This window comes from Podarcis liolepis (genome assembly GCF_965112155.1).
Source record: "Podarcis liolepis genome assembly, chromosome: 17".
Classification (NCBI taxonomy): Eukaryota; Metazoa; Chordata; class Lepidosauria; order Squamata; family Lacertidae; genus Podarcis; species Podarcis liolepis.
Genome location: NC_139571.1, coordinates 27411140 through 27427296, shown reverse-complemented (window position 1 = coordinate 27427296; position 16157 = coordinate 27411140). Strand labels below are relative to the sequence as shown.

At 42.7% G+C, this 16157-nt stretch overlaps 1 protein-coding gene across 2 annotated transcripts in view; it reads right to left on the bottom strand.

Annotated features, from left to right (window-relative positions):
* Positions 1-16157, bottom strand: part of LINGO2 (leucine rich repeat and Ig domain containing 2) — a 550263-nt gene that overhangs the window by 271833 nt on the left and 262273 nt on the right. The gene's annotated exons all lie outside the window — the stretch shown is intronic.

The window sequence follows — 16157 nt, the reverse complement described above, 5'->3', positions numbered from 1 at the left end:
CCCCAAGGCGGGAGGGGACAGCTAGTCATAACCAATGCCTAAGCAACCACTCTCAATTTGTATGATAATAAAGTTGTGGCCAAAATTATGCCAAAAACCTTAAACAAAAATTATGTGTGAAGTGTGAGTTATTGGGGTAGGGGTTTTGGGGGACCTCAGCACGCAACTTATTTGAATAAAAACCCTGGTGCTTCAATTGTAAAGGCTCAGACCTACCAGAAAGCTGCCCTCTCTGCCCCCTCCCGAATAACCCAGCATGTATGTGGTTGATGAAGAAAATACACACTGTAGCTGCTGTGCAATCTCAAGCATATTTGCTTGCTGCTGAGAGGAAGGAAATGTGTATTTTCAAAGCCTTACATTGGCTTCTGAAACAAATTTCTGGGGCCATTTAGCCCTCTCATTTAAGCACTGAAGCTTATTCTTTTACTTTTCTATCTGTAAAGCCAAACATAAACCTAGCTGAAGATATATCAATATTATATTTTATTATATATTATTTATATAGCACGATCAATATGCATGGTGCTATGTTATGCTTCCCTGGTTGAGTGAAGTCTAGCCAACACATTAGGTAAAATCTAGTTTATATTCTGCGGAATTCACAAGGATAGTAATATTGGCATCCACAAACCACAAGCCTGGTTCTCCCTTGTACTGATGTCACAAATACACTGACATTGTTTTGTATGTTCCATAGTCGACTTCTCACACAAAAATCAGATTATAGAGCCCGTGCTTTCTCTAATTAAGCCTTGTTTTTACATGCATCTTACACAAGAGTCATGAGCTCTTTATGCTTCCCTGAACCCAACAAAACCACAGTATGACTGCGACTGAAGAACACACAACACAGAAACTTTATATGAAGCAAACAGACCATTTATTAATAGCAACACATTGAGGGTTGTGAATCAAAATCCGACATATAAAGAGTTCAGTATTCTACAGATGATCCTTAAAATATCTCTCATCAGAGACCACACAGGTCCATAAAGGTTAAAATCTACCATTTGAATCGGGCTCAATCTGACAAAATTCTAAGGGATTCAGAGCAGTCTACTGTGTTTTTCTTCCTTCATTTCTTCCTACAGTATAGTAGCCTGCAGACATAGGTGTTGAGAGATGCCAGCAGAAACTGAATGATATCTTCAATCGTATAATTCAAGTTACAGATAGGTAGCCGTGTTGGTCTGCCATAGTCAAAATAAATAAATAAAATAAAATAAAAAAATAGACTGGAAATAGACTGGAAATAGACTGGAAATAGACTGGAAATAGACTGGAAAGAGAAGCTGCTGAATTACAACTCATTACCAAACTTAAAACCAGGGAGAGACCTGGTTTGAACAAAGACATTGGATTCTTATCTCATTATACATGACTAAGCCATTTCTCACCTTCTCACCCCTTGCCTTTTCCTGTAAGACCTATTGCAGTCGTTAAGAGTCGTCAACAGGCTCATCTCAGCTATCTGCCAATCACCCATTCCCACCACCCTTCTGAGTAATACCCCTCCCCACCTTCTCACTATATAGAAGGATCTGGCAACTTCTGTTTCAGTGTATCTGAAGAAGTGTGCATGCACACGAAAGCTCATACCAAGAACTAACTTAGTTGGTCTTTAAGGTGCTATGTATAATTCAATTCATTGGCACCTCAAACAGGAACAGTACACACCACATTTTTGTTGCAGGCCTCATTCCACTGACTTGTTTTTAAGGCCACATCCAGGTTGTTTGTTTATTGTCTCGAGGAAGCCTAAGTTTATTATTGGAAAACACTGAAACTTAATGACGAGTGAGATATCACACAGGATAACAGTTAATAGATTCGCAGGTAAGCAGTAATTGCATCTTACCTCCTTACTGTATTTGCGTGTTCAGACCTTTAAACCTCCCCCTTAAATAAATTCAGACAAGACTCAAATTTTGGTTTGGTTTTTGGCAGAATTTAGGCCACAACTTTATTGATTACAGCAAATAAGTGGTTGCATAGGCTCTGGTTCGACCAGCTCCCTGCACAGTTGCAGGTAGCGCTGACCCAGGGCACCAGCATAGGTCAGCCTAGGGTGAACACCTGAATAGGCGGAAAGCCGGGAACAGGCTATGTCCACCACCCAGATGTCCCCGTGGACTCAGGCACAGGCACAACCCCCTCACAGGGTTGACCAAACCATTGAGTCCCTGGATTCCTTTAATGGAATACCCTTCACATAGGGATGGCAAGAGCGTTCTCCCATCCCTATCACCTGAACCAGAGCCTATCCGCAACCTTACAAGTTGTGACGATTTGCGACGCAGCAGGCGAAACCCAAATGGCACCAGCCAAGTGGGGAAAATTACCCCTGTCCCAACGACAGACAACATACGACGACATAGCAAGGTCAAGATCACAGCCCTGAATATAGGGAGAGGTGGGCGGGTGTTCTGATGCACACACCGAAAGAGGATGCTCTGGGTCACATGCATAGGTCTATATAGGTTCCTTAATCCGTTTAGCCTGCATCCCATTAGCCTGATTAAACCCAGCATCAAGGGACCTACCAATTGGGTGTTGTGGCTATTCAATCAAACCTGCCCACAACACAGGGTTTGGTTGCCAGGTCTCAGCGCAACATGTGCCCTCTTTAAGGGAGGACCCAATTTATACAATGTTTTTGAGGTGGACCTCACAAAGCAGTTTATATAAGATTACAACAATTTTGTTTTAAAAGGCTATTACTGATAGGTTAAGATGGTCCTCGATGCCCCTGTGGTGGCAGTTGTGGGGCTGGGGGGAGGGAGGTGCCACTATCTTATAATAATTTGAATTACTCGTTGCCAGTAGATTTTTGAACACTGGCACTAGATATACAAACTGCTGAAGAAGAAAGAAAATCTAAATCTCCAGTAGCTGGCTGGGTTTGTTCCACATTATTTTGTGAGCCTAAAGAGCAGGCACCCCCAAGCTCGGCACTCCATATGTTTTGGGACTACAACTCCCATCATCATTAGCTAACAGGACCAGTGGTCAAGAATGAGAGAATTGTAGTCCCAAAACATCTGGAGGGTCAAATACCCAGGACCAGCCCAAGACATTTTGGCAGCTGAGGTGGACCCCCAAATTTCAGGTAAGTAGGATGAGGGATGAGGGAAGATCTATATCAGGAATCTATATCAGGAATAAAGGGGTGGGGGAAAAAGAGCGACATTGGGATCTGCTGTCCTTGTGAATCCTACCATCTGAGGTGGTCACCTCACCTTGCCTCATGGGTGGGACGGCCCTACAAGCATCTAGTATTGCTTAATTTTTTTTATAAAAGTATATTTCAAGTTTACACTTCTTGGTTTTTTATGGTACAGAAGCCCAAGCAATTTCCAACCATCTTATAAGATTCTTATATTTAGATATCCCCACTTTCTTCTGTGGGACTTGATTCCTCCCTTTCCAGACTAATGTCTAGCACTTCAGTATAAATATTCTTCATTAACCACGTATCAATAGATTCCTCAAATGGTGACCTTTCCCTGATACTTCCGAAATGTCTACTTAAAGGGCTTTAAATATATATATTTGCAAGTACTCAAAAAAGAAGAAGAGATGATCTTGCTCCATACTGACATTTGCATAATTATACATTGCTATGAAAGATATACAGAAAGAAGGGATTTATTACATAAAAGATCCCCCCATTTAGTTAAATTATGTCATTCCAAAACTTCTAGGTTTCCTGATAACCCTGAATCAAATGCCTCTCACATATTAATGGCGAGAAATTCAGACTCGACTTAGATTTATAAAATTTTCCAAGACTTCCATTATAGCTCAGAGAAGACATACCTGCTTTCCTCAGAATGACATGCATGCTGGCACACATACGCATGCGCACACACTCACATACCTATTTTTAAATTTCTTTGAACATTAATATAATATAATATAATATAATATAATATAATATAATATAATATAATATAATATAATATAATATAATATAATTATGATATACAGCTAATTAAAGGACACACAAACGGCTTGTTATTGCATTGGATTCCAGTAAGCAATAGCTGAGTACCCCCCATGCCTGCAGAATTAATTATTCCACTTAATTATTCCACTAAATTACTACCAGAAATTCTTGCAAATATATTTTTTGGTTTTTCAAGTGCAAAAAGCACACCATCAGTACACAGGCTTATTTTATGCATAATCTTGGAATTGAACAACTTTAATGCTAATATCTTGCCCAACTGCTGTAGCAAATTTTAGAGCTGATGCTTACATTTCCTTCTGCTCTGTAAACAGCTGCTACCATCCTAAAACACTCACCTCCAGACTTATTTTTAATAGGTGACTCATTTGCCCTTGTCAGTTTGTTTATTGAATCCTTAGCACACTTTGCAGTGTTTGCCCAATATCTGATATATTTGAAAATAATAATATACATCAAAGTACCATACTTAAAAGAGCTTGAGCGTGTTCATTTTTATTTATGATCTTACTCGGTGCTGACCTTCTATTGTCCTCAAAGTCATTCAAAGTTTTGGGCTGAACAAAGTTTGTATTTAAAAAAACAGCAACAATTTTAAGGTTTCTGCAAGTCACAACACAAAGAACGGTGCAACCATTTATCCCTCATCCCAACATATATATCCATGCACATTTATATATCATATTTATATATTTTGATAAACGGGATAAGGATACCTCCCAAAATTTGCTCTTCTCCAAAAATATATCAGCCGGGTATTCAAACTACAAATCCTTTTGTAAAGACATAATCTCTAGCACACCAAAGGAAAGTGGCACATGAACCCAGGCTCCCAGATGTGCAATGGATGCATAGAGAGATGTGCCCTGAAACATGATGCTCATGTGCAGTGGGGATCCCTGGGTGTGCTTCCTAAAAATCATGCACCTGAGGCTTTGCCCCCTGCCCCCATGCTATGCCCTTGTCTAGGCAGCTGTTCCCCATCCATCCTACAGAGCAGCTGCAGCAACAGGGAGCCACGCTCTCTCCATTGGATTATGTACTCCTCCTCCGATAGGCTACATGCTTGCAGCCTGAGACTGCGCCTGCATGGCAGCCAGCATTGCTCTTCCCTCCTCACTCCTCTTCAGGTTCTAGGAGACAGCAGGTCAGGAGATGGGGGGAATTCGCTCAGCCCTCCACTTGCCTGATCAGCCTCTCCCTCCTCATCTGACATGACCAGTGTTCCACCCACCGTCCTTGATAGTCCTGAATGTTTCTCTGGTCCTGGTTCCTGCCTCCGGGGGGGGTCACTGAGCTCCATAAATTGCTGGCCCCTTCTCGCAAGTCAGTTTCCAGTCCCCTTGTATCTGACACACATACGTCCAAGCCCTGCCAGTCCCAAACATCCTGCTTTCCTTAATTGCATTACATAGACGTAAAACTGGGACGTGGGTGGCACTGTGGGTTAAACCACGGAGCCTAGGACTTGCCAATCGGAAGGTCGGCGGTTCGAATCCCCACGACAGGGTGAGCTCCCGTTGCTCGGTCCCTGCTTCTGCCAACCTAGCAGTTCAAAAGCACCCCTAAGTGCAAGTAAATAAATAGGTACCATTCCGGCAGGAAGGTAAACGGCGTTTCCGTGCGCTGCTCTGGTTTCGCCAGAAGTGGCTTAGTCATGCTGGCCACATGACCCGGAAGCTGTACGCCGGCTCCCTCGGCCAATAAAGTGAGATGAGTGCCGCAACCCCGGAGTCGGCCACGACTGGACCTAAGGGTCAGGGGTCCCTTTACCTTTACCTTTAGACGTAAAACTAAGTATTTCTGCTCAATTTGTATAGGATTTGACTGTTGAGCCATGCCCTTCAACATTCCTCTGATGAAAGTAGGGACATTTTTCACCCCCCCAAAAAAAACCCCCTGATGCTCCTTGGTGCCCCATCCCCCCCCAGCATTTCATATCAGAAGAAGGGACACAATATGCATGCCCTCCACCATTCTGAGAAACCCCCTTTATCCTGATTTTAGTTTATTCCTTGGTAGTTTTAGAAAAAGAAAAACACAGACCAATAAATAATTTTTAGAAAGGGGCAAGATTAGACGTGGACACACAAAGCATGAAAAAGAAGAAGAAGAAGCAAGACTCCTTGTGCTCTGTGACCCTTCTTCCCGCCCAGGGTGGCTCTGCCCTCTGCCTGCCCCTCAGAGCCGGCACATCGCATGGGCCTGGGCCTGGGTAGTGGCAGTCTCTCCTCCTCCTCACCCACTCTCTGCTATGAGCTGCCCAAGGCAGGAGGCCAGCAACAGCAGCCATGGAGAGGCCACAGGATGCTTCCTCAAAGCTGTCACTGCCACCATCCCTTCTCAGGACAAGTGCCGGCTCATCCTTGGAGCTCAGTGGTGGCAGCACTTGCAGAGGAAATAGGGACATTCCAGGATCAAATCAGAAGTCAGGGTGGCTTTTGAAATTCCCAGACTGTCCCTGGAAAATAGGGACACTTGGAGGGTATGTTAATCTGCATTCTGTAAAGCGGACCTCTAATGCACCTTTTCGTTTGTTTGTTTGTTTGTTTGTTGAAAAAAGTGGCTGGCTTCTGCAGTCACCAGGATAAACAGGTACTAGCAGGAGTTTAACAATGGAAGTAATGTAAGCACTCCCCCCGGCTAAGGCATATGTTGTTTTTCCTCTGGGAACTACCCAGTTTACTGAGAGCAGAACATAAATATGTCTACATGGTTTGGGCAGGTATGTACGATAACTGACTTCTAACACAGATGGAACACCAACTGGATTAAATACAAATACTCATTTCTGAACAAGGAAGGCACGTCTGCATATAATTTGATGGCAAAAAATGAGGCTTCTGTTCTCTCCTGCAGGCTCTTTGCAGAATCAGGCTTGTGGCACCACCAGAGCAAAGTTAATGTCCATTCCTTTGAGGTTCTAACATAAGAGGAGCAGCAATATGATTTTCCTTCGAAACATGAGTGAGGAAATTCACACCCCGCATTTACCTGCAGACCTCCACATTCAAGAAGTCAGTTGCCTATCAGATTTGTTTACAGTGTTGCTACATTTCATTTGCTAAAAAAAAAGGGCACTGCTGGGAGTAAGCAGTTCAGAGAAGCAGCTGCTTCAGAGGGATTTCAATGCTTTCAGAAGAAGACGCAAAGCAGAAATTGTAACAGCAACACAGCACATAAAGTGACTAGGTACAAAATTGCAAGCCCTGACTTCAGGCATACAATCTAAGCAACCTTGCTAACAAGGGAAGGGGAGCAAACAGCAACCCTTTGCAAGGAAGCTGGAGCATGCCAGAGTGAAGAGGTGAATTTTTACCAAGCGTCTAAACATGGGAACAGAAGGAGGCAGAAGGATGCCAGGAGACAAAAAAGTCCCAGTAGGAAGATGTTGTATCAAGGGCGAGAGGATCTGTCAAGGGGAAGCGAGTGAAAGATGCAATTGGGGATTGAGAGACAACACCAGAAATGGAGCATGGAGTAACAAGAAGAATAAACAGAGAAATAGCACAGAAAACATCACATGCCAATTGATCTCCAAATGAGGCATATCCTCCGTATTACACAAAGGCCAAACAAGATGTGACGTTAAGTGTGTTATCACAGTTAACATGTCTTATGCATGTGTATGTAAAATGGTTGCTGCACCAGGGGTCAGAGCAGAATCAGTACCATAGGCAGAGGGAGTTAACTCTTTCCTGCTTCTGGCTATAATTCCAGCAACTGCCCCCCCCCCCAATGTTGCTATTTGCATTACAAGGAAAACTTCCATTAGCACCAATGCAAATAGCAACATAGCAGTAGGATTTCTGATGGAATTGTGGCTAGAAGGGGGGGGGGGAGGGCTAATTACCTCTCCCCATCTGCTGTGGTCCTGATCCTGCTTCCTCTCCTCCTCCCAATACCCTTTTAAATTAAATGCACCCAATGTCATGTCTTGTTTGGCCCCAAGTAAACTGTTGCCAACTCAACAGACTGCATTCACCCCATCACAAACTCTCCTCCCCTCACTCTAAAATTGACACCTGCAAAGCGATGGGCTGATGGTTGATAAAACATTGTGTGTGTGTGTGTGTGTGTGTGTGTGTGTTTGCTTGCATGTGTATGGAAAAAATGCTTTTGCATCAAACCAATCAAGTTCCTATACAAACAACAACACTGAGAAATGGCAGCAAGTGTTTGGGAAGATAGTTACGTGACAGCTAGACTGACTTGCTGCTGTGCTTACACAACTAATGTTGTGTATTAAGATAACACAAGTTCCATCATGGAGCTCTTACATTCAGTGAAATCTATTAGGCGTTTATGACTTAGCTTAGCCTTCAGATATTAGGGAACATAAATGGATGGGGGGGGGGAGAGAGAATATGCAATCATTGTTTTCATTCACTGCCCAAACTCCAGCAATAAATATGCACCTTCTGTTCTAATCAATGACACAATATGCATCATGATTTGTATCTTATGCATTCCCTACTTGAGCAGATTATTTCACTATTCAACAAACTTTCCCTCCAAAACGCAACCTTTTCCTCCTGTTTGCACTGTAATTCTAATAGGATATCTCTGCATCCCATTTTCTGGAAATCCTGCATTATTTATATCCAGGGAGACAGCTTTTTGCTACTTTGCTTAAGAATTTGGTGAGAGAGAACTGCAAAGGCAGCAAAACTTTATTGGTATGCTTTTGACATGAAGAAGTTTGTGAGGCTCAGCGGAGGCACAAGCCCTCCACCTTCACTAAGTTTGCCTCAGGGGAGCCCCTAGACAGATGTACAATGTTCTCCTCTCAAGCTCTGCACGTTCAGAATTCATATTCACAAATGGTTCAGTGCTGTAAAGAAAGAAAAGCTCAGCCGAATCCCTCACAGTTCCCTAAAAATATTGCTCCCTGTGAAAACAGGGGAACAATTTTCTGCTGCTTTCTGGATGGGGTGGGGGAAATACAATTTCCTGCAATGTTCAGGAGGGGGTTGCCACTTACTTTACTGGATCTCATCAGCTGGCAGGAAGCTCTGGAAAGAGCCTTGTTCAGCTTCTCAACAGCCCCACTTTCTGGACACGGAACCACTCTTAAGTCAACCCAGGGTGTGGGAAATTGTGGAAAAAGTCTTGTGCCATTGGGAGCAACATGTGGACTTTCAGTAATAACACACATGATTAAAACACACACACACCCCAGAATGTCATATCATGAAATTAACCTTCTCCTGAAAATTATGGATTTCCCGCCCCTAATGTGATCTTTTCAGGAGTGTTTTGTTTCACCTCTATGCATAAAGAATGGCCAACAATTTATTTATTTTTTGGCAGGGGGTACAGGTTGTTTTGGTTTTTGGCGCAGTTCAAAAAGTAATGACCCTTTTTGGTGGTGTTTTTCACTTTCCTTCACTTTTTTTGCTTATGTAGCTGTCCACATGGTCTTCAATAAATAACAACACAGTCGTATCTACATCTACTCAGAATTAAGTCCTATTGAATTCAGTGGGGCTTACCTTTCCCAGTATGCTGGGATTCAATATTCTTTCATGGTGTGGTAGATATGCCAACAAAGCTACAACAGTGGAAACCATGTCTGAATCACCCTCTTTCTTTAGGGCTGATGTAAGCAGTGCTATTTTTCTAGAAAAACAGGTGCCAGAACTCACCCCGAACAGATCCCTTGTTCTCTTATAATGCCAATGGCACCCACCTGAGAGGGTGGTTCCAGCTGGGGGGGGGGAGCCCTGGTTGTAGGGTTGATTCATTCATTACGTGAATGAAAAGGGAGCTACATCAACTCAGCTGCTGCCCATGGTACTCCAGGAAGAAGCAAAAATCACCAGTGTCAAAGCAATGATTCTTCAACATCAACTTTGTTGGACTGGTCATGTTGTTTGGATGCCGGATTACCGTCTTCCAAGGTAACTACTCTATTCCAAACTCAAGAAAGAAAAGCAAAATACCAGTGGACAACAAAAGAGGTTTAAAGACACTCTCAAGGCAAAACTTTAAAAATGTAGTATAAACACCAACAAATGGGAAATACTGGCCTGCAAGCTCTCCATTCGGAGAACAGCCTTTACCAAAGGTGTCATGGACTTTGAAGATGCTCAAACTCAGGACAAAATGGAGAAACGTGCTAAGAGGAAGGCATGTATGGCAAACCCTCACCATGATCAACTCCCGCCTGGAAACCCATATTGCCACTGTGGAAGGACATGTGGATCCAGAATTGGCCTCCACAGTCACTTACGGACTCACTGTTAAGACCGTGTTCATGGAAGACAATCTTACTCGGGTACGAATGATTGCCAAAAAAGAAAGAAGACGACGACTCCAGAAAGAACAATCAGCAGGAAACAATCTTGAGGTTCAGGATAAAGATTCAGTAACTTCCAGACTAAGGTCACCCAGCCTCCCCCATGGCTCATGTTTGAAGGAGCACATATTGTAAAACCTCCACTCATTGGTTTTTTATGCTACTAAACTCCTTCAAATGAGAGTTTACCACCTCAGCAAAAAGAAAAGAAAAGAATAAAAATCACTTGTTTTCCTGCTATGGTAATGTCAATAATTTTCTCCTGAAGGTGACTGCAAACAAACACTCTTCTAGTTTAATGGAGGTGGCAAGGTTACTTCGTGAGGAATCTACCACTTGAAAAATGACTTGCGAGAATTGGACCTTCAGCTTCACATACAGGATTTTGGAGTATGTTGCTCAAGCTGATGCTGGCCTTGTAAAATAAATAAATAAATAAATAAATAATTTTTTATTTTTTTTAAAATGTCACCCATCTGACTGGGTTACCGCAGCCACTCTGGGTGGCTTCCAACAGATTAAAGCACCTCAAACTTAGTGTACCTGTTGTTCTAAACTTCACTAAGTAGTGTCTTACACATTGGTTAAGCTCCTTCTACATGACCTGAGGTAAAGTTATAGCCAGGCATGACAACCCTATGGAGCTGAGGCCTCTACAGCCATGGGGCTTAACACTGCCCCCCAATCTTGAGGGGGCAGAGGAGGCCTGGTGCGATGTTGTCCTGATATACTGCGGCCTGGTGGGAAGTTGCCCCGGGCTGATCAGTGTGGCCTGGTGTGCAAATGTCACATCGGAGTAGGCCTAGTTGGAGGTATGGAGTTCTTTCTCCATTTGAAATGATCGAATTACCTCATAGATTTAAATTGCTGTTATGAAAACTTTCCTTTGTTTCCTTCTTACTCTTGGTGGTACGTAAGAGAAAAATCAGCCTGCTCCTCTCCTCTCCCTATGAAGATGCCATTTGCCAGCTGTCTCAAATTCTTCACTCAGATTTTGACACCTTTCTGTCTGCACATCCTCCCCTCCTCATTAGTTTCAAGCTTCTTACTCTTGCCTAAGACAGACCTTTCACAACCCTCCCCTCCTCTGCTTTTCTCACTCTTGCCTTCTTCAGTGTTAATTCCGCCAAGGCTGCCAGCCTTGACGTGCCATTTGCCCCCTTTCTCCCACAAATGTCTCCACAACCTGAACTGGTAACCCTGCGATGTCTTTGGCTATAATGGGGAGGTTGTAGGAAAATCTGAGCGCTTCTGCGAGGACGGCAGGTGCTCATTCAGCTCGGCAGAAGCAAACTGTGCAATTCTTAAGTACGCTGAAAATAGGAGTTTTGAAAACTTTAATCTTCACCAGAGTTCTGAATTCTATGCTTTGTTTGAGCAATGTGTTCCTGGAAGGAGGAAACATGCCAGGAATTCTCACCAGCAGCAACAGAAAATAAAAGCCACTTAAAGCAAAGGACTGAAAAAGAGAAATAAGACGTTATATATGAGCATCTCCTTATACCGCAAAAGGACAGTAACTGAGCACAGGTGAGTCAGTGCTGACGTGGGTGGTGCTGCGGTCTAAACCACTGAGCCTCTTGGGCTTGCCAATTATTTTTTCTGTTGTTGTTTTTTTAATATATATTTTATTCAGGATTTTCTTATTCTACAGAAGTGTAGTGCCTCGTATTTTTTTTCCATGTAACATTTTTACAAATCCGTTTCATTTGTTGAGGCATTAGGGGGAGAAGAAAAGAAAAAAGAAAGGGGGTGGAGAGAGGGAGGATGGATAGGGGTGGGGTTGGGTGGCGGTGTTTCTATTATGTTTAATGTATGTAGAAGGTCGGCAGATTGAATCCCTGTGATGGAGTGAGCTCCTGTTGCTTTGTCCCAGCTTCTGCCAACCTAGCAGTTTGAAAGCACACCAGTGCAAGTAGATTAATAGGTACTGCAGGATGGTAAACAGTGTTTCTGTGTGCTCTGGTTTCCGTCAAGGTGTTCCGTTGTGCCAGAAGCGGTTTAGTCCTGCTGGCCACATGACCTGGAAAGCTGTCTGTGGACAAACGCTGGCTCCCTTGGCCTGAAAGTGAGACAAGCACCACAACCCCATACTGCAGTTCTAGTTCAAAAGAGTGGGGCTCTGGGACTTTTCCTCTTTTGGACCTTTTGCAAAAGGCAGTGGTTTATAAGTAGACCAGCCTGTTGCAAATGCATGCTCAAATATCAGACCAACTAAAAGTTTGCTGCTGGGCCCAGTTTATGGTACTGTTGCTGACCTATACATCTCCAAAAAACTGGGCATCTGGTTACCTAGAGGAATGCCTTTGCCCATATTTATTAATTAATACTGTATACTGCCCTTCATCTGCAGATCACAGGGTGATTCACAACATAAAAAAAGAAATAAATGAGAAGACAAAATACAGACTGTGCAAGTCCATCTGGCAGCAACCGAAGGTTGTTGCTCCTTTCTTATGGAATGATCTCACACTTGAGATAAGGCAGGCACCAACTTCGTTGAGTTTTTTTGGCAACCCACCCAGGCCTTTGCTGGTTATTGATACCAAGCCACCAAGAACTGTCTAAGTTGCTACTGCAATTATTGCTGAATTTATTGACATTTATTAGACTTTAATTAACTTTTTATACTATCGGTATTGATGTGTTGTAAAGCTCTTTTGTGTTTTAAATGAAGGGTGGTTTAATGTTTCTAAAATATGTAAATAATATTTAGCCTGAGCCTCAAAGTTCGCACAGAAATCCCAGTGATATCCAGCATTGCCAGGTTTCCTTACCAGATCCAGTTGGTCAAGCACACAGTCAACAGAACACAGGATTTAGGTTTGTTTGAATAATGCCCTCTTGGCATTTGCCCTCTTATACATGCTTGAAGGGGACTGTGGAACTTCAAAGTATGAAACCAAAACACCTTGGTAGGTAATTAGATTATTCCAGACATGAAGTACTGTTTTAAAGAAGAGAAATTTGCTGGGCACCTTGGCAGCCTAGAAGCATGAAGCTACCAGGAAAACGAAAAATAAAAACCCAATACTGTGTTAGAAAAACTGGCCTCAGCTTCATGATCATATTAATTCTCTAATTCAGTATTCTTGTGCATGGCAAATGATATTTCCCGGAGTCTCCTGCTTCAGTGATTCACATTTGTTTTTCTTTCGTCCCAAGGTGCTGGAGGACTTGCTTAAGTAGGAAAGCTAGTGGACTAATTGGCTTGAACCTCAGGGACCATGATTTGAGCTCAGAGCTTGGCAGCTTAACACCAGTGTGCTTTGAAAGGCTTGTTGCTGAAGCAAATCCCCGTGAACTAAAATGAAGCTCAAGGATACTGCTGGAACATCTCGGTTTTGATTGATGAATCAGATCTCCCAAAAATTGGGAGGAGAAAGAGAGAGAGAGAAATGGAAAGAGAAGTAGTTCAGAAAGAGATTGTCTAATGCCTGTGGGAGGCAAAAAGATGGTGTATTCAGTCTGAAAAGTTGTACTTGTCAGAGGGTAATTGTACTGCAGGGTAGTGTTATTTTTAATCATCTAAATCAAGCATCCCTGAACTTAGCCCTCCAGATGTTTTGGGACTACAACTCCCATCATCCCTAGCTAACAGAACCAGTGGGCAGGGATGATGGGAATTGTAGTCCCGAAACATCTGGAGGGCCGGGTTTGGGGATGCCTGATCTAAATAAAATAGATGAGGACTTTCAGTGCCCTCCTTTGGTAATTACCAAACATAACCAAAGCCCCTAACTACAATAGATCAGCACAGGGAGAGACTTCAAGCATTACCAACCCTAGGTATAGTCATTTTGTTCACTGAAATTGTAAATGCTTGTGTGCATTGCTATGTGTTTAGATTTGATGGGTTGCTAACTGAATTCTTGAGAGTTCTCTAGTAGTTCTCATGTGACTGGCCAACACTGGTTACATGGGAGGTATCCAGTGAAGAAGAGACTCCTTTTTATGTGAAGCAACATGATTGTATTTGAGAAGCCACTGTGAATACTGCGAAGCTGAATGGAATGTTGGAGTGCTTCTTCTCTGCTTGAAAGAAAGAGCAAAGCTGCAATGCATGGCCTAATTGAAGGCTGAGTGCTGAGCTTTTGAAAGGGAGGAAAATACAGTTGTTTGGAAGTTGGGAGAAAAGGCTGTAATCCCATGCTTGGAGAACCATGTGACTATAAATATTATGTTTTAATCCATCTATAAGTTTCTGCAAGTAAAGCTTTTGAATGTTAAAGTTGGGACATTGTTTTAATTTCCAAAGATGGCTGTCAGTCATATATCTGATTTAAGCTTTTTAGCTGTGTTTTTGCTAGCCTTATATTCACCAACCAAAACTCAACTTTATGCCACAGAGGCAGCCAGAAGCTTGTCCAGGATTCATCCCAAATCTGCTGAAGAAGGTACACTGGCAACTTGATATGGCAGCTTTTCAATGTCATCATCTTTATGTGCACCTCAGGTTCAGGAAATGAGTTTGGTGGTGGTACTGCTTGTCCCTCTGGCTTTCCACGGGGAGAAGCTGTTTATTATCTCAGCGCTGTGAATGGAATTGGAAACCATACCTTTATTGTCAGCGATCTACAACTGGATATCTTCACATGTATGGCACTGATAATACTTGCAAATGTTGTTTCCTACTTATTTTAGGTATAGGTCAGAGTTAGAGTTTTGTTTGCAGATTTTGTTTGTTTCAATTGAAATTTTTAGCTTGTTTTAGTTTTTTTAATATTAGGTCTTTTTTTTGTCTTTTTAAAAAATACGAAGTTTTCCTTAAAGACCAAAAAAGTATTTGTTGATCTTCTTCTCATTCAAGGGAATACCATAGCTTCATAAAACTACTACAGATAGGATGGAAAGCAGTCAATCTCTGTTGATATCACAAATAAGGAAAAAGTGGGGGGAGAGTGGAAATGAGTAATTCCCAGATGTGATATTCGTAGCATCTCTAGATGTTCCTGAAGCACTTGTGCCAAGACTGGCAACTATCATGAACTTACCCACTGCATCCATGTCGCTTGCATTCTAAGTCAACACCTTTCTTATGTCCACTGGAAAAACTCAATGAAACATCCTCACCTTCTTACTACAGGATATAATCTTTTGCTAAGAAAACCCAATAAGATATTGTGCCTTTGTCCCAGATTCACATTTTTATGTGGAAGTCAGACTAAAGGTAAAAAGGTAAAGGACCCCTGGATGGTTAAGTCCAGTCAAAGGCGACTATGGGATTGTGGTGCTTGTCTCGCTTTCAGGCCAAGGGAACTGACATTTGCCCACAGACAGCTTTCCAGGTCATGTGGCCAGCATGACTAAATCGTTTCTGGCGCAACGGAACACAGTGAGCGCACGGACATGCTGTTTACCTTCCCGCTGCAGCGGTACCTATTTATCTACTTGCACTGGCATGCTTTCAAACTGCTAGGTTGGCAGGAGCTAGGACAGAGCAATGGGAGCTCACCACGTCATGGGGATTCGAACCATCGACCTTCTTATCGGCAAGTTCAAGAGGCTCAGTGGTTTAGACCACAGCACCACCTGCGTGCCTCTGGAAGTCAGACTACCATCCAGCTGAAAGACTGGGCTCCTGCCACTGGAGTTTGCAAAGAGGAACAGCTACCTATGTTTCCAAAGAAAGTCAGATACATTTTATCTCCACCACCTGGACTGACACTTTGGGTTTTGGATAAGTACAGACCCTTAAGATTATCATGGATGAGTCTCTCTCCCCCACCCAATAAAAGCAGTTATCTGATTTGCCTTAGAAGTGGACAAAATAGAACCATTAAAGAAGAAAATAATTAAGCAAACCAATCCACCATTCAGCTCTACACAACTTCACTGTACTATAAACATGCAACAAGGCAATAAACACAGGAGAAAAAAAGC